This window comes from Ahaetulla prasina, chromosome 5, assembly GCF_028640845.1.
Source record: "Ahaetulla prasina isolate Xishuangbanna chromosome 5, ASM2864084v1, whole genome shotgun sequence".
NCBI classification, from domain to species: domain Eukaryota; kingdom Metazoa; phylum Chordata; class Lepidosauria; order Squamata; family Colubridae; genus Ahaetulla; species Ahaetulla prasina.
In genome coordinates this window covers 62134685-62155746 of record NC_080543.1, presented here as the reverse complement: position 1 = coordinate 62155746, position 21062 = coordinate 62134685, and the positions used below count along the sequence as shown (strand labels likewise).

The 21062-nt window shown below is 36.5% G+C and overlaps 1 long non-coding RNA gene across 3 annotated transcripts; it reads right to left on the bottom strand.

The window, feature by feature from the left end:
* Window positions 1–6126: 6126 nt before the first annotated feature.
* On the bottom strand, window positions 6127–19174 carry LOC131200087 (uncharacterized). Of its 3 annotated transcripts, XR_009155493.1 has the most exons (5): window positions 19072–19174; window positions 13428–13494; window positions 9550–9635; window positions 7011–7068; window positions 6127–6322 (listed from the first exon to the last, which is right to left on the bottom strand). It is a non-coding gene; the product is annotated as an uncharacterized LOC131200087 (long non-coding RNA). The 3 variants fall into 3 exon arrangements; XR_009155492.1 differs by lacking the exon at window positions 19072–19174 and having other exon boundaries at window positions 13428–14516; XR_009155494.1 differs by lacking the exons at window positions 13428–13494; window positions 19072–19174 and adding an exon at window positions 13198–13300.
* Window positions 19175–21062: the final 1888 nt, after the last annotated feature.

Below are 21062 nucleotides of genomic sequence, written 5' to 3'. Positions count from 1 at the left end.
TTGAATTATAATGAATTATATTTCAGCTCGCATTCCTATGGTAACCTAATATTTGCTATTACTGTTAAGTCTAAATGAAAATTTCATCTTGCACAGCAAACCAGATTTGCTAAGAAAGACAAGACCAAGTTATTAATAAGGTGATACAAAACATGAGAGGTAACTTAATATGTCACAATCAGAATCAGTCATGGAAAATTTCAGAAAACCTAGACAGGGTTGGATCTGGCTCATAGTTTAATGAAAGGCCATCAAGAATCCCATAAATGGAAACCTAAGTAGGAAATTGGAGGAAATCCCAGGAAAAGATAATGGCCAAGTCTGTCTGTATTGTTGCCTGGAAAAGTTCATGTGGTAGAGTGGTCATGAATTGGACTGGCACTCCAGTTCAGACCCACCCTCAGATTCAGAAGCTCACTGGGTGATTTTGGCCAGTCATTACGAAGAGAACACTATGCATGCCACCTTGAACTGCTAAACAGAAGATGGAATATATATTTAACAATTAAATGTCAGTAATGTACATAACTATGAAGTCACTGGGGTTTAGGCTGGCAGTTCAAGGGGGACTTCATCTTTAAAAGACACTGATACTGATATAAATGGGAAGAAGCCAATAAGGAAATCTCATCCAGATATGCTCCTATCAAAGACATTAAGCTGTATTCATCGAAGATCCAGCAATCTAAGAGTCAATAATTTCATCAAGAAAATACTAGGCAGAATCAGGAGCACAGGAAGGAGCAACTAGAAACCAAAGAACCTCTCACACTCATTGAATGGTGCTATGAAAATGTTCATTTTGTCAGATCCTTGATATATATTAAAGCAATTTTACAAATGAACTTCTATGGTAACATTTATTTTACTGCCTTTTCTGGCATGCTCCAAAACAAAGACTGATTGCAGATTATTGCAAGACAAAATAAAGAAGATGCACAAAAAAATGTATTGTTAACTTTAAAGTTATCTGTGAGAAATGGGACAAATAATCTGTTAAACTTGATTTTTTTCCTCCAACTTTCAATAAGGAATGGGCCGCAATATAATATGTTACTTTTTATTTTATTTTTTTTCCAAAGCAGACTGAAAAGTAGATTTATATTTTATTCTTCTAAATTTCTGAATAATTGATTAAGTAAGGTTTAATTTATTATTATTTCAAGTAATAATATTGATAGTAATACTATCAGTAATACTGATAGATGTTTCAAATAATCACTATGCTTTTCATAATAACCCTCAAAATGCTGTTGAATTTTTAAAAATACAGTTATTATATCTGTTCCTGCTATGTCTTCAAAATCGTTTTCAAAATGAGAAAGGCTCCTTTTGGTGTGACAATCTAGAGATCAACAAAATCATGTCATGTTGCATGGAACTCCTTGAACAGCACAGCAATAGATTGTGGTTTCAAATCTTCTCCAGACATGGGAATACTATACGGATCTGTCTTTTCTTGTACAATCAAATATTAAAAATGCCAACAACACATAGGTACAAGTTTTAAATGTAGAGGGCACTAGCTTGCAACCAATGAGCAATAGCACTCAAATACAGGCAGCTTTGTGTTAATCTCTTGCCTGTGTGTGAGCTCTACAGAAAAGAAACATTTCTTATTGTGTCTCATGTGCTTCCTTCTATATATCCCAAAGCACTCTAATTGAAAATCAGAGAGATCAATCCCAGCTTGTTCCAACAACCCTTTGGAGTTTCCATTTATGTTTTACTTTCAGTTACAACTGTGTTTCTATAAAAACACTCCAACACATTTAAATACTTTTTTACTTTGCCAGAAATGTTAGCAACAATTACTATATTCCAAATGAATCAGGAATCTCATTCTATAGGGTCATATAAAAGTGAAAAACAGAATGTATTGTCAATTTGAAAACTTAAATTTGTATATGCCTGCTGGGGCTGATCCACATGACAGAGTTTGTCCTAGCCTGAGCACATGTTATTGACCATTTATCAATGGTCACTCTCTATGTGGCCACAGCCAGCAAGAAAGTTAATTTCCATGCTTCTTTTTCTATTGAGGATCAAATTTGGTACTTTTGGACTTGCATCAGTTTAACCAGGTTCACTGGGTGTGTTTTATTTCATTGTGGACCAACACTTCAATTGCAGTTGATTATTGTTCTTTAATCACTGCCTGTTACTTCCCACTGCCTTGCAAAAACACAGCCATGTCAGTTTGATTGCAACTGAATCTGTATTTTATGTGGATTGTATCATATTGATTATTTCAACATGGCCACTGTCTTAATTGTTTTTACCTTATTTTTTATTTATTTTAATTTATTTTATTTATTTTATTTATTTTGTCACAACAATATATATAAGTGTCATACAAAAAATTATATAGTATATAAACATATATATGAGTAAATATTAGGAGGTATAAGCATATATATATAGGAAGAAGAAAAGAAAAACAATATGACAGGAACAGTAGGCACATTTGTGCTCTTATGCACGCCCCTTATGGTCCTCTTAGAAAAGGGGTGAGGTCAATAGTAGAAAGTTTTTGGTTAAAGTTTTTAGGATTATGGGAAGAGACTACAGAGTCAGGTAAAGTGTTCCAAGCACTTATGATTCTGTTACAGAAGTCATATTTTCTGCAATCTAGATTAAAGCGGTTAACATTAAGTTTAAATCTATTGGTTGCTCTTGTATTATTGCAATTAAAGCTGAAGTAGTCTTTAACAGGAAGGACATTACAATAGATGATTCTGTGAGTTAAACTTAGGTCTTGTCGAAGGCGACGGAGTTCCAAGTTTTCTAAGCCTAGGATTTCAACTCTTATAGACACGTCTAACAACAAGGGAGGGAGGGAGGGAGGGAGGGAGGGAGGGAGGGAGGGCTTTAACAGCTATCCTTTCTCTTGGGATAGAAGGAGAAAGTTACAGAACACTTTTTTAATTCAACTTTTTATTTTTAAAGAAAAGCAAAGGTAAATCTTTCCTTAACCTATTTCCTCAATTAACTTACACAAGCAAACAGATCCAACTTTTCACTGTTCCACTGGTGCTAAAAGAAATGGGAGTGGAGGGGATATTTCCACCAAAGGCCACAATAGCTAGTTGAAGTGAAGCGGTTTGCTTACCTCAAATTGAAGCCCAGCTCAAAAACCAGATAGCATGGTTAATGCCAGTCCAGGACAGAAAAGGTAACATTTGACTCAGAGCCAAAAGGGAAAAAAAGAAAAAGCAGTGGGCATTACATTAGTTGCTGACTGGCGTAGCTGATTGGGGTTGAAACCAATGTTTGTTGTGCATGCCTTCCAAAAATTGTGGGCATTTGTTTGCTGGGTAAGCTGGAACAGTGGCTCTGGCCATGGAATGCCATTTTCAGTTCCATTCTCTCATTTCAGTGGTGGTATTGCCACAGGAAATTAATTTTAAACATTGTCATTTTCCAGGTGGAAGAAGAAAAACAATATTTTTTTAAAAAAATAAAAAATTACCTTGATGGCTCAAATTCAAGATAGATCTACCCGTTTCTGTCATGATATTTCCATTTCATAGGATAACCGCCTTTCTTTTGAGTGCTCAAGATGAATACAAAAAGTTGATGGGAAATAAAAGAGGGTGTTCAGTTTTTGCCCGTTTACTTCTAGTGATACAGGCTAGTATGGATGGGTTTGACATAAAAGCATAGGACAATCCAAGTTCAGGCTATATCTAATTGCCTGAAACTGATGGACAAATCAGCCTGCTTCCATTCACTTTCCTTTGGCACTACTAGATAAACAGTACCAGTGTCTTTAAAAAAATAAGTCAATGTGATGTAGTGGTTAGGGTATTGGACAGCAATTGGAGAAATCAGGCTCAAAGACTCCAAGTCATGGAAGCTCATGGGAGGACTTTGGGCAATTCACTCTCAGCCCCATCTACTCACAGGATTCTTGTGTGGGGGAGGGAGGGAAATACCACCTTGATGACTTGGAGGAAACAGAGGCATATAAATTTAACAGGCAAACATGTTTTAGAATATGTCTATTTAAAAATGCAAAGAAAGCCCAGTCACTTTATCCAGAAACAGAACTGTGCAGGTTTATAACAAGCTGCAGGGGTATAAAACTAAATAAAAAAACTCTACCAGAAAAATGACTTAAATCAGGGGTCTGCAAACTTGGCTCTTTTAAGACTTGTGGACTTCAACTCCCACAAAGCTGGCTGAGGAACTCTTGGAGTTGAAGTCCACAAGTCTTAAAAGAGCCAAGTTTGCAGACCCTGACTTAGATAGAACTATACACTGCTGTAAGTTGCTTCAGTCCTCCAGACTCAGTTGGTCTGCTTGATTTCACAACATCTGAGGAAGTAGTCTTAATTTTAAACATTGTCATTTTCCAGGTGGAAGAAAAACAATATGACAGGAACAGTAGGCACATTTGTGCTCTTATGCACGCCCCTTATGGTCCTCTTAGAAAAGGGGTGAGGTCAATAGTAGAAAGTTTTTGGTTAAAGTTTTTAGGATTATGGGAAGAGACTACAGAGTCAGGTAAAGTGTTCCAAGCACTTATGATTCTGTTACAGAAGTCATATTTTCTGCAATCTAGATTAAAGCGGTTAACATTAAGTTTAAATCTATTGGTTGCTCTTGTATTATTGCAATTAAAGCTGAAGTAGTCTTTAACAGGAAGGACATTACAATAGATGATTCTGTGAGTTAAACTTAGGTCTTGTCGAAGGCGACGGAGTTCCAAGTTTTCTAAGCCTAGGATTTCAACTCTTATAGACACGTCTAACAACAAGGGAGGGAGGGAGGGAGGGAGGGAGGGAGGGAGGGAGGGCTTTAACAGCTATCCTTTCTCTTGGGATAGAAGGAGAAAGTTACAGAACACTTTTTTAATTCAACTTTTTATTTTTAAAGAAAAGCAAAGGTAAATCTTTCCTTAACCTATTTCCTCAATTAACTTACACAAGCAAACAGATCCAACTTTTCACTGTTCCACTGGTGCTAAAAGAAATGGGAGTGGAGGGGATATTTCCACCAAAGGCCACAATAGCTAGTTGAAGTGAAGCGGTTTGCTTACCTCAAATTGAAGCCCAGCTCAAAAACCAGATAGCATGGTTAATGCCAGTCCAGGACAGAAAAGGTAACATTTGACTCAGAGCCAAAAGGGAAAAAAAGAAAAAGCAGTGGGCATTACATTAGTTGCTGACTGGCGTAGCTGATTGGGGTTGAAACCAATGTTTGTTGTGCATGCCTTCCAAAAATTGTGGGCATTTGTTTGCTGGGTAAGCTGGAACAGTGGCTCTGGCCATGAAATGCCATTTTCAGTTCCATTCTCTCATTTCAGTGGTGGTATTGCCACAGGAAATTAATTTTAAACATTGTCATTTTCCAGGTGGAAGAAGAAAAACAATATTTTTTAAAAAAAATAAAAAATTACCTTGATGGCTCAAATTCAAGATAGATCTACCCGTTTCTGTCATGATATTTCCATTTCATAGGATAACCGCCTTTCTTTTGAGTGCTCAAGATGAATACAAAAAGTTGATGGGAAATAAAAGAGGGTGTTCAGTTTTTGCCCGTTTACTTCTAGTGATACAGGCTAGTATGGATGGGTTTGACATAAAAGCATAGGACAATCCAAGTTCAGGCTATATCTAATTGCCTGAAACTGATGGACAAATCAGCCTGCTTCCATTCACTTTCCTTTGGCACTACTAGATAAACAGTACCAGTGTCTTTAAAAAAATAAGTCAATGTGATGTAGTGGTTAGGGTATTGGACAGCAATTGGAGAAATCAGGCTCAAAGACTCCAAGTCATGGAAGCTCATGGGAGGACTTTGGGCAATTCACTCTCAGCCCCATCTACTCACAGGATTCTTGTGTGGGGGAGGGAGGGAAATACCACCTTGATGACTTGGAGGAAACAGAGGCATATAAATTTAACAGGCAAACATGTTTTAGAATATGTCTATTTAAAAATGCAAAGAAAGCCCAGTCACTTTATCCAGAAACAGAACTGTGCAGGTTTATAACAAGCTGCAGGGGTATAAAACTAAATAAAAAAACTCTACCAGAAAAATGACTTAAATCAGGGGTCTGCAAACTTGGCTCTTTTAAGACTTGTGGACTTCAACTCCCACAAAGCTGGCTGAGGAACTCTTGGAGTTGAAGTCCACAAGTCTTAAAAGAGCCAAGTTTGCAGACCCCTGACTTAGATAGAACTATACACTGCTGTAAGTTGCTTCAGTCCTCCAGACTCAGTTGGTCTGCTTGATTTCACAACATCTGAGGAAGTAGTCTTAGCTTTAAAGCTAAGTAAATCAGCCAAGTTTTCCAGAAACACCATCCATACAGCTAGAAAAATAACAAAAGACATTTTGTTAGATTTGGTACCATTTGGTTGGGATAATTGCTATCTTGTCTAATAGGCAACGGTATACTTAGAAGGAAAAAATTCATGGGGAAACTCTTGTTAAAGTTTATCTAAGGGGCCAAAAGAGCAACAACCTCATGTTATTAGATGCATTTGTAAAAGGATATCAGCTGAGACTTGAACAGAGGGGGGTAAGAAATGGCCGCTTATCCTATCCAACTCAAAGAACAAGTGGCAGATCAGCCATATCCAGGCTTCATAACATCATCTACCTCAAATGTTTCTGATATCCCTGAAAATAAAAACTGAGGTCATCTTCTGAAAGCCATCCCTAGATAAAAGAGTGGTATTATTTCAAGAAAAGGGGGCATGGTGGCCTACCAGTTAAGACACTAGGCTTGTCAGTTGGCAATTCGAGATCCAAGTACGTATCACTGGGTGAGCACCTATTCTTGCCCCGGCTCCCGCCCACCTAGCGGCTTGAAAGGATCCAAGTAAATAGGTACCACTTTGGTGGGAAGTAGCAGTGTTCTGTGCATCTTGGTATATAGTCATGGACAGAAATATATTTGGACAGAAATGCCTTTGGAAACATTGGTTCCCTCTGCCAAGAAATGGAGATGAGCACCATCCCCTAGAGTTGGATGGATGAGACAGGGAAATGCTTACTTTATCTTTATTATTTCAGGATGTCATCTTCCTAAGCGTCTTTCTTCAAAGAAGGATACTATTGTTGATGAAGGAGAAAAGGTATAGGTGCATATGTGTGAATGCATATGCAAGTTAAGAATATTGATGTTTCTAATATAAGGAATGTCTGAAAAGCGGTAAGCTAACATTTATATAGGATTATTGAATATCACTCATATGTCTCCTATATCTGTTTTTCAGAAAAATGATTAGACAACGCATATATATATATTGGCTTATTTCTATATTACAGGATCCAATCTGACCCAGTCACTGGGACCAAAGTTTTATTCTTCCAAACTTTCAGACTCATGCTGGAGCCCATCAAGAGGGAACTTCTCTCTCTCCAGAATATGTGCATTGGGTTGTTCTACACATTGTATTTATATGGTGCCTGGTTGTATGTGGCATTTAGTGGTTAATTAGGAGGTTGATGGCTAGCTATTAAGTCGTTGATTATTATTTCCTTGTGCCATTGTACCCTCAGCTCCTAAGTACCTGATAAACTGGTAGTAAATAGTATTCCTGTTGAATGACAAGTGGCTTGTTTCCTGGGCTTCAATCATTTTTCTGGCTATTTTTGTCACTGTTCTGTCAACAATCATAGTAGCTGTGAAACTGAATTCATGTCCTTGTTGACTGCAGTGTGTGAGGGTACCAATGAGTTCAGGTCTCCTTGTCTAACTGCTTGCTCATGTTCTCTCAATTTCTATATTATTATCACTATATTATTACATTTTTGCCCTTTAAACCTAAATGTGAGTGATTATCCTATTGGTGATGTACACTGAAACTGGTTGAGGGTAAAAAAGAGAATGGCAAACTAAATATATGCTAATATATCATTTACTTCCTACCAGTGGTGGGCTGCTACTGGTTCACCCCGGATCGGAAGAACCGGTAGCAGCGGCAGTGGGAGTTTCCACCCACCCACCCCTAGAGCATGCCCAAGAGCAAACCGGTAGCGACGGGTTTTTAAACCTGCCTCTGCTTCACACCATTTTACAGGTATCTTGACAGTGTTAACCCTGCATTAAAAACGGCATAAATAGTATTGCAGAAGCAATGTCTTCTATTGGCTACTGAACAATGATATTTATATGTTCATATGTATTTGCTAGAGAACTTCAGTGGGGCAATAACACATGCACAAGGAGTAGGGCTTCAGTTATGGTGTCATGCCTGCTGTTTTGCAGATTTGGATGTTCTTGTAGACACTACTGTTTCCTAGAGCTGACAGCCTATACATGTGTTGGACTCACTGGAGTTCTGGAAAGTTCCAGGAAATCACCAGTTTAGAGAAGAAGCTCTATTTCAATTTTTCTCTATCTTTTTACCCTGGAGGAACCCTTGAAATAATGTTGAAAAATTGGAAAACAATAAGAAAACTTCAACAATACAATTAATGTCTAATCTATACAAACTACTTTTTGAATTTATAACAACAAAGAAGGTGCAGGTAAGCAACTCAGTCATGATGTGTAAAAATTGGCATCATTGAGACATCTAGCATTGCACTATATATGACATTCAACACTTTTTTTTTTCAGTCATGATCTCTCGTGGAACCTCAAGCAACATCTCAGGGAACTGTAAGTGATGAAGGCTGATCTAGAAACATCCACAGTACATCAATCAAGATAAATTTCTTGTCATTTTTAAGACCAAATATAGACTTCTCATTCTTATTAAGAAGCACTCCTAAGAGCATGAGGACACCTCTCCCTATTTGGCTTTCTTCCCCCCACCCCATCTGAATCCTATAGAAGTAAATAAAACAGCTTTTTAAGCATAGAGAAACACACACAAAAATAGGCACTTTGCCTGCTATAATTTCTGGCTGTTTCCAAGGATGAAAAACGCTGATTGCTCTGATTGCAAGTCATTGTTGTTTCAGAAACTGAATTATATTTCATCTAATAAGGAGGTAGTCATTTTATTACTAGGTGATATTTCAGTCTGAATCTGGAGCAAAGCTAATCACACCTATACCAAGAAGTCTAAATCTAATGAGAACACTTCTTTAAGTTCAACATGAAGGACAGGACTTGATATAATGCATGATGTCATCTCAAAAACATACTATTCTTACTGTGGGAAGAAAAAAATATGTAAGCACAATTGAGTGGGCTGCCTTCAACAGAAAACTAAACTAATTTTAATGATAATACATGTGCTCTGTGCTACCGAGAACAGTTCCAAATGATTATTTTTTGTTATTGGTTACTTTCAATATCTATTATTTTCTTTGCTGTAGAATAATTTAGTTTCAAAATTATTGCTAGCTTGTGCATAATTATTTACTGGTGAAACGAGTCATTACATTTGTCAAACAAGAATCAAATATCTAATGGAATGCTGTACTTTTTTTTTGTAAATATTCCCATATCTTTTTGAAGCTGATGGTGGGTCAGCCTGCTACAAACAGCCCTCTGATGGCTACTGATAGCATTCTGAAATGCAATCTGACATTAATTCTCATTACCAAGTTTAAAATCAAATGTACAAGGATACTTACTTTTATACAGCAATAGTTAAGTCAGAGAAATTGGAGGATGTTGACATTCTGGAGTCTTTTTTCTTCCTGATAAAAGCAGAGATTGCCTAATTGTGAAAAGTGAGAGATTGTTGCATTTTTGTTGGTAACCATGTTGAAAACAGAAGAAATAAAATACTATGAATATGAAAGGTGGGGAGGGAGCAATCTTATGCTGCTTCTTTATCTGGAAGCACAATCCTCCAGGTTCTATTTTTTAAAATTAAAATTAAACTGAAGAGCAAGCATTTTGGGACAAGACATCACTGTATTTCTTTTGCTATTTAATCCTTAACAGAATAACAAGGTTGGAAGGGACCATCAGACAAATGGTTGTCTAATCTCTTCTTAAAAACCTCCAGTGTTGGAGCACCCACAACTTCTGGAGGCAAGTCGTTCCACTGATTAATTGTTCTAATTGTCAAGAAATTTCTCCTTACTTCTAGTAAGCTTCCCTCCTTGATTAGCTTTAATGAAAATATTTTAAGAGGACAAAAAGCTTCACTAGCAATTAAATTAATTTATTCACATTAACTTGCTTATTTGAAGGTCCAAGGGTTTGGGGGACAGTTTAGAAAACATAGTACAAACTTTTAGGAATTGTATCAGAGAATAAAGTTATTTTATGGCCTTTGATGCAATGCCATGCCAATGCCATTGGCCATTTATATTGTGTTCTAAGTTATCTTTATATGCTTTGCTTATGAATGCATTCAAAATATCTGGATGAGAATATTGTTTCATTTCAAAGAAATAAATATCTCCAACAAATTTGCTATGAGAGAAGGAGGGGGAGAGGGAGAATGCATAGCAACCAAATACATCTCAGCTACAAAGCAAGTAAGGTTTCCATGGACACATTTTTTCCAAGTGACAACCAATCTTTAAAAAGGAAGTATAGATTTATTCAATAAGGTTAAGAACATTAAAATTATTGATGCAAAAACAAAGCAACATGTATCTGCCTATATTGCCCATAAAGTTTGGATCAATCAAAGAGATGAATATTAATAAAACTGTGATCAGATGGATGCTGCAGTATACATAAAGATAACACATGAAGTTAATCAAAATTGTTAGCGTGCTGTGTCAGGCAAAATACACACTGAGGCACCCATATGCCACTTGCAAGTGGGGATGATTCTGACATTTGCCAGAGATGGCAAACTATGTGTATAGGGGTCAAGCCATACAATATGTACAATATATAAGTACAATTTGTTTAATTCGAAATAAATCATTTGTCATAGTGCCAAATAACACTGCCATGGAACTCACTAGCATTTTAAAATGTGTATTTTTAGTTTAATCCAGGGACCACCCTCCCCAGCAATTTGAAATCTTTCAAGTCATGTACAATTCTTAATTAACAAGAATAGCTTTGAGATCCTATAATAATAAAATCATGTGGGTTCCATACTCTTAAAAGTATATTTTTTTTAATACAGTGGAAGTCCACACACCTTAAATTTGCCAAGTTTGAAAAACTCTGTTTTAGAGTGACAGCATGAGAGAAAAACCTATTAGAATAGTCTACCCCAGATGCTGATGGATTGCATCAGATTCTAGAAAGCCCCGAGACTTTTTTCCTGAGAAATGATTGGTGCTCTTATCCAAGATTTGACTGTCTTTGGAATACAGAAATGACCAGGTCAGTTGGCCTAATAGCTCCTAAGCATTTTCTTCTATGGTGCACAGTCCATTTATTCCCTTGGGAACATATCTCACCTGAAGGCAATAAAGCAAATTCAGATAAACAGGAATTCGGGAGAAGGAATTCTTGACTCTACCTGACCAACTACTACAAAGAAACCTTTATCAAGCCTACCCTGTTGCAAACACAAAAAAAGAAGTGCTTTTTTCCCTTCACAATAAAAACATTTACCATTTACCTTCCCATTCCTTTCAATTTTCCTACAATTTCTTATCATCCCACCATTTCAAGCAACTCATATCTCTTTTGAAGGCAAAGAATTTTCATCCTCACTTCTATTGTCTACCAGGTCAGTCACTCCTTTAGCTGATCCTTGATATGAAACAAGAAACTTATTTTAGTCTGCGAGAAGTCCTCGAATGGTGTGAGTTAAGCTGTTTGTTAAATGGAAATCAGATGCGCTTCTCCTGAGAACTGAATATGAGATCCAGATGAAGCAAAGGATTTGCTATATCTGTGGCTGCAGTGACAAATTATATCGGCATCAAAAAGCTGAAGTTTGATCCAAACAGTTTGGGTGCTGTAAGTGGATAGTATGTCTGTCTATTTGAGTGGTATGCAATACGTTTGGAATGAGAGTGTACTCTCTACAACAGGGGTCTCCAACCTTGGTCCCTTTAAGACTTGTGGACTTCAACTCCCAGAGTTCCTCAGCCAGCTTTGCAAAGCTGGCTGAGGAACTCTGGGAGTTGAAGTCCACAAGTCTTAAAGGGACCAAGGTTGGAGACCCCTGCTCTACAAGCAAGTTTGAAGTTTAGGTTGCTTCCAGATCCATTTTGAACATTGGGGGGACAAAGAACTGTTTAAGCACTGAATGTTAATCTCAATCACTTCAAGATTTCTTTATCAAATTTGTATGCCACTAGGCAGCTCACAATAATTAATTTTTAATGGACAATTGTGTTTACAGTAAATGCTTTGAATTAATAATTATATGGTAGGTTTATTTTTTATTCATTTGCATTTTATATCCTCCCTTTTCTCCAACAGATTAAGTCAATTTATATGGAGATCTTTTAAACGTCACAAATGGCTGCAAGATAGGTTTAGCTGACAAAGATGCTGTACCAAAGTATTTTTGCTCCATGCCACAATTTATTTGAAAATATCTTTATTTAAAGCCATTTCTCCATCTCTCACTCTGCAACGTGAAGGTAAATATTGTGATTTTTCATTTAATTTTATATCATCACATATCACTGGTATTATAGCAAGAAGTAATTATAATCAGCATACACTGACTATAGGATACGTTTGTGTGGACAGCTGTATTTCAATAATTTTGATACAATCATAAAAGAAACTAAAATATAGCAAGGTATTCATTTGCATTTATTTGTATTTTTGCAAATGTAAAACATTACATGTAATGAAACATTACATGTAATCTAACCCCAAATATGCATACATAGGTTTGATTCCTCAGCAGCAGTGAAGTTTAAGGCATAAAAAATAAAATATAAACAGAATGTAAATATTTATACTGCTTGATGTAATACTATTTGTATTTCTGAATCTAAATAAGTTAGTCATGGAGGACTTGGGGAAGTATACGGATAGAGTTCTCCAAAGACACCTCATTGTTATACATGAAAACATGATTTTCTATTCCTCATACATACAAAAAACCACATATAAACCACATCAACAGATCTCAAATTATAGTCAGTGCTTAGTGATTGAGACATAATTAGCTGGGTATACACATTGTGAAACATGCTTCAAACATCACGATTAAAAAATCAAGGTATTGTTGGGTACAAACAATACCCAAAATAAATTACATTGTAACAACATGATGTTGGAACTCTACTACACATATTGTACATATCCTAGAATCATTCAGAAGTGTGTTGGACTTTATGCAAGCACATCACCCTTCTGTTTTTTATTAAAACAGTCCTTATTTTTCATACCTTCACATGGGCCTGAAGAAAATTGTGTCTGCTTTAAAAGGGGCATTAATCTTAAAAGGTCTGCAACCTTACAGCAGCAGCAGCAGCATTGTTTTAGCCTCACAGGAGCCTGAAAAAAATGAGCTACTGTAACGATAGCACAGATGGTATGCACATGCGCAGTCTGAAGTGCATCTTCCAAATAATTCTTTAATTATGCACACCCTGGTATGATTCAGTCATATACCCACCTCCAAGCTCTCTTCCTTGCATTTACTCTGCCCATCACACAGGCAACTGTAATAGGCACGGATGGCTCTTAAGGGGTGTAACAGCAGTGGGAAGAGACAAATCAAAATAGCAATTAATAAAATAGACCGTACATGCCCACACATTTTATTTACAACAAAGGAATTATATAATGCAATTTCTTTAAGAAATGGCCTGTAATCTGGTAATTGTTGGAGATTAATATATCCTATGTGTCCTGAGGGTAAATATCCAATTTGAACATTGTTCAGAGAAGCAAATTTTGTAATTATTATAGATAAGGGGTTTATTTAAAGGAAAATCATCAGAGGGGAAAAACAATTCCCAGCCCCTAGGTAGCTATACCCCATCCAAAGGAGACACTAAGAGTAGTTGTTTCATGTATGTGTATCTAGGATCATGAAAGGCAAAGAAGAAAGTGACCTCAGATTAGCACACTCTTAGACAGGATAGACAGAGAGATAAACAAAGAGAAAATATAGAATAAATCCAAAACTCTCTGTCAACACACTACTGGCCCCTTGTGGTGAATAAGCAATGAGATTCTGAAAAATGGGTGCCATTGGATTTGGACCTCCAACAATGTTGAAGTGTAATAATGTAGTATAAGGTTGTGGTGCCTTGTTCATCCTTTCACTTGTCCCCCCCCCCCACTTTTTTTCTGTTCATTTTTAATGTTCTTCCAAATAAAATGGATTTGCTTTATTGGTTTCATTTTGTCTCTTCTCCCTTTTTTTCCTTCCTTCCTTCCTTACTCCTGCCCTCCCTTCCTTCTTCCCTCCTGATAAAATAGCTTGATGTCAATATAAACTGTCCGTATTCTTTTCTTGACAACAGTACAGAAGTAGATTGCCATTACCCTCTTCTGGGATTTTTTTTTACCTTCCCAGTTTAGTTCAGAGTGTTAAGATTTCCTGGTTGACTCCTATCCATATATTAGCCAGGTCTTACCCTGGTTTGCTTTTTTTTAAGGTCATCTAAGGTTAGCTAGTTTCTGCCATCAATTGGGAGAATATCTTTCCATCCCAAACAAGGTTCTCAATGCCATAGAACTTATAACCATTGTTACAAAAATAAGTCCCTATGAAGTTCTGTTTGTCTTTTTAAAAACCCTGAAATGAATGGGACTATAGTTTTGTATATGGTTCCCATTATACCTTACAGTAGAAAATATTCTTGCTGTACCAGTCAGCCAGATTGGTTTACTCTCTCTAGAGAGAATTCATTCGATATTGATATGCCAGGTATTCCATTGCATCCCCACAGCAGTTATCTAATATTCCACAGCTTCTGGGTTTTTCTTGCTTTATTCAGTTTTGTTCAAGCTTGGGATTTAGCAAAAGTTATTGCTATCGCATGCATAGATAATGCTAGATCATCTGAAAAAATTGAATTGACTATTTGTAGTGCCTGCTAAGAAAAATACCTTTCCTAGAAGAGATGAAGCTTTGTGCCAAATCCTTTAGGATATGAAAGGAGTTATGCGTCTATTTTTGCTTTAATAGAAATGTACATTTCTTCCTCTCTCATGATCCACAAACATGGCAAAGTGAATATAAAATATACGCTAGAGGCGTATTTGTCTAAGGGTTCTAATAATCCCCTTATGTACAAATAGAATATATGCATACCAAATTAGGAATTTAAGATTTAGAAGGTTTTTTTTATAACAAATGATTCATAGCCTCCTCCAGAATTTATTAAAAAATGACTAACTATTAAGCAATGTTTCATGTTAACTTTATTGCCACACCCCTGCAGATCTATCTTTCAGGCCAACTTCATTCCTTTACCTGGGAGTGGAAAGAAATAATAGAAAAAGTAAATAAAGGAGTGAGTTGAAAAGCTTTTCATCTTCACAATTACTCTCATTCATTATTTTGGTGCCCAGGGGGTTGAATAGAGGACCAAAATGTTTCTCAAGAGTCCTTAGGAGATGAAGAAGGCACAGCTTCAGGGTGCATCTCACCGTCTTGATTCAGAATGATTTCTCCCTGACTCCATGGGTAGCATCTCTCAAGCAAACAGGAATCCTGTCTTCCTGCAATTAATTCTCATGTGCAAGGAGCCTTAATGTTTATCTAAATATTCATCCATCAACTTCTCATTCATTTCAGCTTCGGTGACTTTTGCATTGCACAACAAACTGCTAGTCATGCAAGGTCACTTCATGCCTGGCACTTTTTCTTTTTTTTTTTACACCTATGTTGATGCCCAGATAAGAGCCAATTGATCCATTGTAAATCAATTGGTTTTAAGGTGATTGTATTACAAGTCTTCTTGATACGGTCAATTGACTAATCAATATGCTGTAGTTACTATATTGTATTACAAGTCAGATGTAATATGATTATGGATGCCTAACCCAACAGTCAATCTTACTAGCACATGATGTGAAAGCATTGTTGGATATATAAATAAGAGGAAAGTAAATACATACATGCACAAGCTTCTTGATTACTCAAGTATATGTCTTACTGTGGCACAATCAGCCTGAAAGATCTATGAATATAGTATTTACAAAAAGCAAAAAAAAATATGTTGGGCAGGGATGACAGTCAATATAATCTGTATATGTAGGCATACCAACCTTTTGTTCTTTGTCCCTGAATATTAGACATAATCTGATACTTGTAACACTTACTGCAGACTAATTCCAATATACTCATGAACTTCAGGCAGAGTCTAAACTGCAAGCCTTATGGGCACAAGATTTGCTCTAATTTTTAGAGGTGGTTCTTTAATATTGTTTCTTCACAGTCTCTGTTTACCGTACAGCCAAATTTGTTGAACACCTGAGAACTTGAAAGCATTTACACATTTTTATGATATTTTAGTAGCTCCTGAAAATGATACTGCCATCTGTGGATTCTGTATTTCAAACCATAGCAGATACTTGAAATGATCTTACCTGGCTTATGAGCTCCATGCAGAAAGTCATCACACACAACATGCAATAAGGAAGTCATTTATAACATGTTTTTCTGTATCAACATTGCATTTCATTACAGGGCAGTATTCCTGCATTCAGTAAGCATTATCATTTGGCCATTCTTCCATAAGGCTGCAGCCAAAGAAGTATTTAGAAGAGATCCTTTTGATTAAGGTAGATGGAGTTGCTTCTTAAAAGAATAATTGCAAAGGCCAATCGAAGAGCTGCCAATTGTTCTGCTGTAACCTCCAAGAAAAGTTCTATCAATTTGAAAGAAAGTTGAGGACCCTCCACCGTATTGTAACTAGGTACTTTGCTTTTACATTGATTAGTGCATTTAAGTATTTACAAACTGCTTGAGAAGATGACTCAGAGTATGTTAGAAGCAACACAGCTGACACCCCTGCTGATGGGGGAAGAAGTAGGTGGAAAAGATTGCTTGGAGATCAGAATATGTGGTTTTGAAAGTACTGCTGCTTCATCAGCCCACTCTTTGTGCTGTTGTAGTTATGTGGGTGTAATAAAAAGGCGAAGAGAGAGAAAAAAAAACCTAAGCTTCACAAGTGAGGTCTGACTGACTGATTTTGTGAAAACCCAAATGTTAAAAAAGCAACAAGAGGCAGGTTTGTGATAAAAGCTAAAAAGTTCTTCAGGGAAGAGCTTGCAGTACATCCTGCAAACAAGTATTACTTAACCAAAAAAGACAGTAGCAAAGGATTTCCTCCATGTATGTATGCATGTATGTGTATGAACAGGTGGGTGCAGGTTCTCTGGTGTGACAGATTATAATTATCTTGAGTAAGAACTCTCACAATATTAGCTCTTAATTAAAAAAAAAAAACAGTAAGTAACTGCCTAAGAACCTTTCCGTCTTAGATCTAGAAAAGAAATTCAGACAGAAGATCTTAAGGGTCAGCATTGTGACACGATGAAACTTATCCTCATGACTTGGCACAATTATTGTTAGATTATATTGTAGATCACTAGCAAAATCATGGCAAGGAAAGAATTACCAGGACTTGAATGGTGAAAAATCAAAGCCAGCTTTAGGAAAAAGTTCAGCAATTTATCTTTCAATTTATGTATATATAGGAAACTAATATAGTTTAGAACACTTTTACCAAATCTGGAGCCTTGCAGATGGGAAAAATTAAAAATCAAGTATCCTAGTTATCATGACTTTGTAATTTAAGATGGACCTTGACTTATGGCCAAAACTGAGCTCAACATTTCTGTTGCTAAGGAAGACAGTTATTAAGTGAGTTTTGCTGCATTCTATGGCGTATCTTGTCACAGTTAAGTGAATCACTGCTGTTAAGTTAGTAACATGGTTGTTAAGTAAATTTGATTTCCCCATTGATTTTGCTTGTCAAAAGGTGATCACATGACTCTAGACACTGCAACTTTCATAAATACATGCCAGTTGCCAAGCATCCCATGACCATGGAGATGCTGCGACAGTCATAAGCCACTTTCTTCAGTGCAATTGTAACTTCAAATGATTACTATATGAATAGTTGTAAATCAAGGATTACCTGTGTAATCCAGTGCATCTGAAGACTGTAGAGATTGTCCCATGTATTTCCCACTATTATGCATATATAATTAATTCACACATTACACTAATACTTGGTTTATTTAATTGGGTCAATTAAATAACTGTAATAAAATGTTATCTAGAGTTTATTATTTTTGAAGCAAAAGAAATGTCAAAAAAGAATGTGATATTGAATCCATGGAGTTGTGCATTTAGTCAGCATTAAGGCAAAATGTTGCCATCACTGTAATGGTTTCGATTTCTACCCAAAACTTTCCCTAAAACATGTGGTTTGAAGAAACGCACACAAACTAATGTTGATTTCTGCTTCTACCATTTCACTTGCTTGAAAATCTAACTTTACTTGAAACTTTCTCCCTCCCTACCAATTTCCTTGGTAGATGAAATATTAAACAAAAAGAAACTGATCAGATTTTATATCAACAAAGTTGTTCAAAAATGTGAAGAAAACTTGTAGTCTTTCAGACAATATTGAATTTCAGCTCCCAGAATTAAGTAATTAAGTTCTGGGATCATTTGGAGTTGTAGTTGAGTAAAGCTACTGATTCCCCAAATGTTTTAGACACTACATTTGATTTCTAAAACAACAGTGCTGAAAAAAAGTGACTTGTGACTGTTCTGTCACTTATGACCATTGCAATGTCCCCTTGGTTAGGGGATCTCCATTTGCCCTTCCTAAGGGGTTTCCATGTGACATGTGATCCGACACCCAGAAATATATAGCATACTTCACTTAATCCTCCAAGGAAAGATTGAAGGCAAACGAGGTCCAGGCAGAAGAAGAACATCATGGCTTCAAAACCTAAGGGACTGGTTTGAACAAAACTCAACAGCACTTTTTTGTGCGGCTGTTGATAAAAATAGGATGACCAACATGATTTCCAATGTTCGGTGATAGAAGGAGGAGGAGGAGGAGGAGGAGGAGGAGGAGGAGGAGGAGAAGAAGAAGAAGAAGAAGAAGAAGAAGAAGAAGAAGAAGAAGAAGAAGAAGAAGAAGAAGAAGAAGAAGAAGAAATTTCCAACAAGCAAAGTCAATAGAAGAAGCAGAATTCACCTAATGGCCATATGATATGCTTAACAACTGTGGTAATTCATGCAATGACCAAAAGAGGTCCTAAAATTGGGTGTGACTCACTTAATAATCGCAACACTTGATGAAAGAAGTTGTGCTCCCAATTGTGGTCAAGGACAAGTTTCGCCAAATTGCTGAAAAGTTTCCTTCTTTGCTTCTGCATTAAAATGCATAATTAATGTTACTTTAATAGATTTTGAATATGTGAGATACAGTAAAGAAGAATATGTGCAACTTTAACATATACCAACTGATTGAGAATTATATTAACTATATTGCTGAAGTCATCACAACCGGCTAATGAATTAGTACTGTGTTCCAACCTCCAAGTTACAACTCCAAGCAACAGAGTGATTGTAACCAAACTTAACATATTCTGAGATGTTTGCACATGAAGCTTTGGTGTTGTTTTTATTATATTGGCTTCATCTTATCTAGATTCTGGGAAAGCAATTTCATATTGTCTAACCACCCATTCATTTACCAGGAAAGCACAATCAAGCTTGCTGCTGCACATGTTACATAAATGACAAATATAGATTTCATCTATTTTCCTTGAATTGTTAAAAAAAAAGTTGCTGAACTAGAAACGGCAATTAATTCCTTCAGGGTTAAGCGCTTCAGAACTTGTGATCACATCTGAACCCAGTAAACCAAATAACAAATACTAGGCTACAGGAGGAAGAGATGTCATATAGAAAGGTTAAATCTGGTAGGAAGCAGCATTGGAATAATCCAAAGAAACCACAAGCCCCTGTATAGCTACTCCATCCACAGCTTAGGTATTGGATTCCTTTCCTTCTTTTGCCCTTTTTTCTTCTTAGCACCAAACACATCTGCTATCCTCAGTTGTGTTGTGCTGCAGCATAATATCTGGCATCAGATCAATAAAAATAACTGCAAGGAGCAATAAATGACTATTTTCTATTTCGGCACTTTCAGAATATCTCTTAGTGCTCTGCAATCACATGTCACACTCCAGTCATAAAATGCTACAGAGTTCTTGTCTAATGTTATATCTCAAGAGATATACTCTGAATAATAGCCTCCTCAGCCTTTGGCACTGAAATCCAAGAGCTGCTGGGCCTCAGCCTTCCCTCCTTGGTATTTATTTTAGCCAGCCTTGCTCTCTCAGCTTCCGTGGAATGTTCCAACTCCTACTCCTTTCTAAATCGAACCAACTTCATCTGCTGTTTGAATAAAAGCTTCATGGCATGTTAGTCACGACATCTTGCAGCACAATTTTATTCACAAAACTTCACAGGATGGTGGGGGGATCAGTCTGCAAACCAACTTTATAAAAAAAAGACAGAAGTAATGGGCTCTAATACACCAAATCAGATGTTTTCTTCATTTAAGGCTGTGAACAAAACAAAACAAAACTGAATCTTACCTTTGGTGACTAAAACCCCCATTTTGAATCCGTCTACATAAGCAGAACTCATTCATTTTGGTAAAACCAAACCCACAAGTAAATGTATAGCTTGCAGAGCAGAATTCTGTCTGAAGCACCTGTCGTCCTCATTTGGCCATTTCTTTTTTCCTATTTTACATTTCTAAAGAAAAGACACCGCCATGGCAAAGTGTACATATATCTACATCACAAGAACTCTGCCTTATGTTAAATAAATATGGTAGAAATCCCTTGGAAGATATTATTTGGTGTTTGTTTGAGTTTATCACAGTCAAAGACGAGTACAAGTAATGAACAAATGAAACTTAAAACAGATTAAAATACATTTACAGAATGAGCTAACTAGCATCTAATGAATAAGATTCAGGATATAACCCATATTAGATCATAATATAAATACTAAAAATATAATAAGCATAATGGCATCCAAAAATTACAGCAAAATAAAAGTATCTAAAGCTATTAATATCAAGAAGTAATAACATCTAAAATTGGCCCATCAGGGTTTGAGAGAATTGCAAAAAACTGGCTACAAGCATTATACCAAAGGAGACTTCATCTCTGAGCAGCATCTGAATCAGTGATGGGTTTCAAAAAATTTTACTACCAGTTTTGTGGGTGTGGCTTGGTGGGGGTGGCA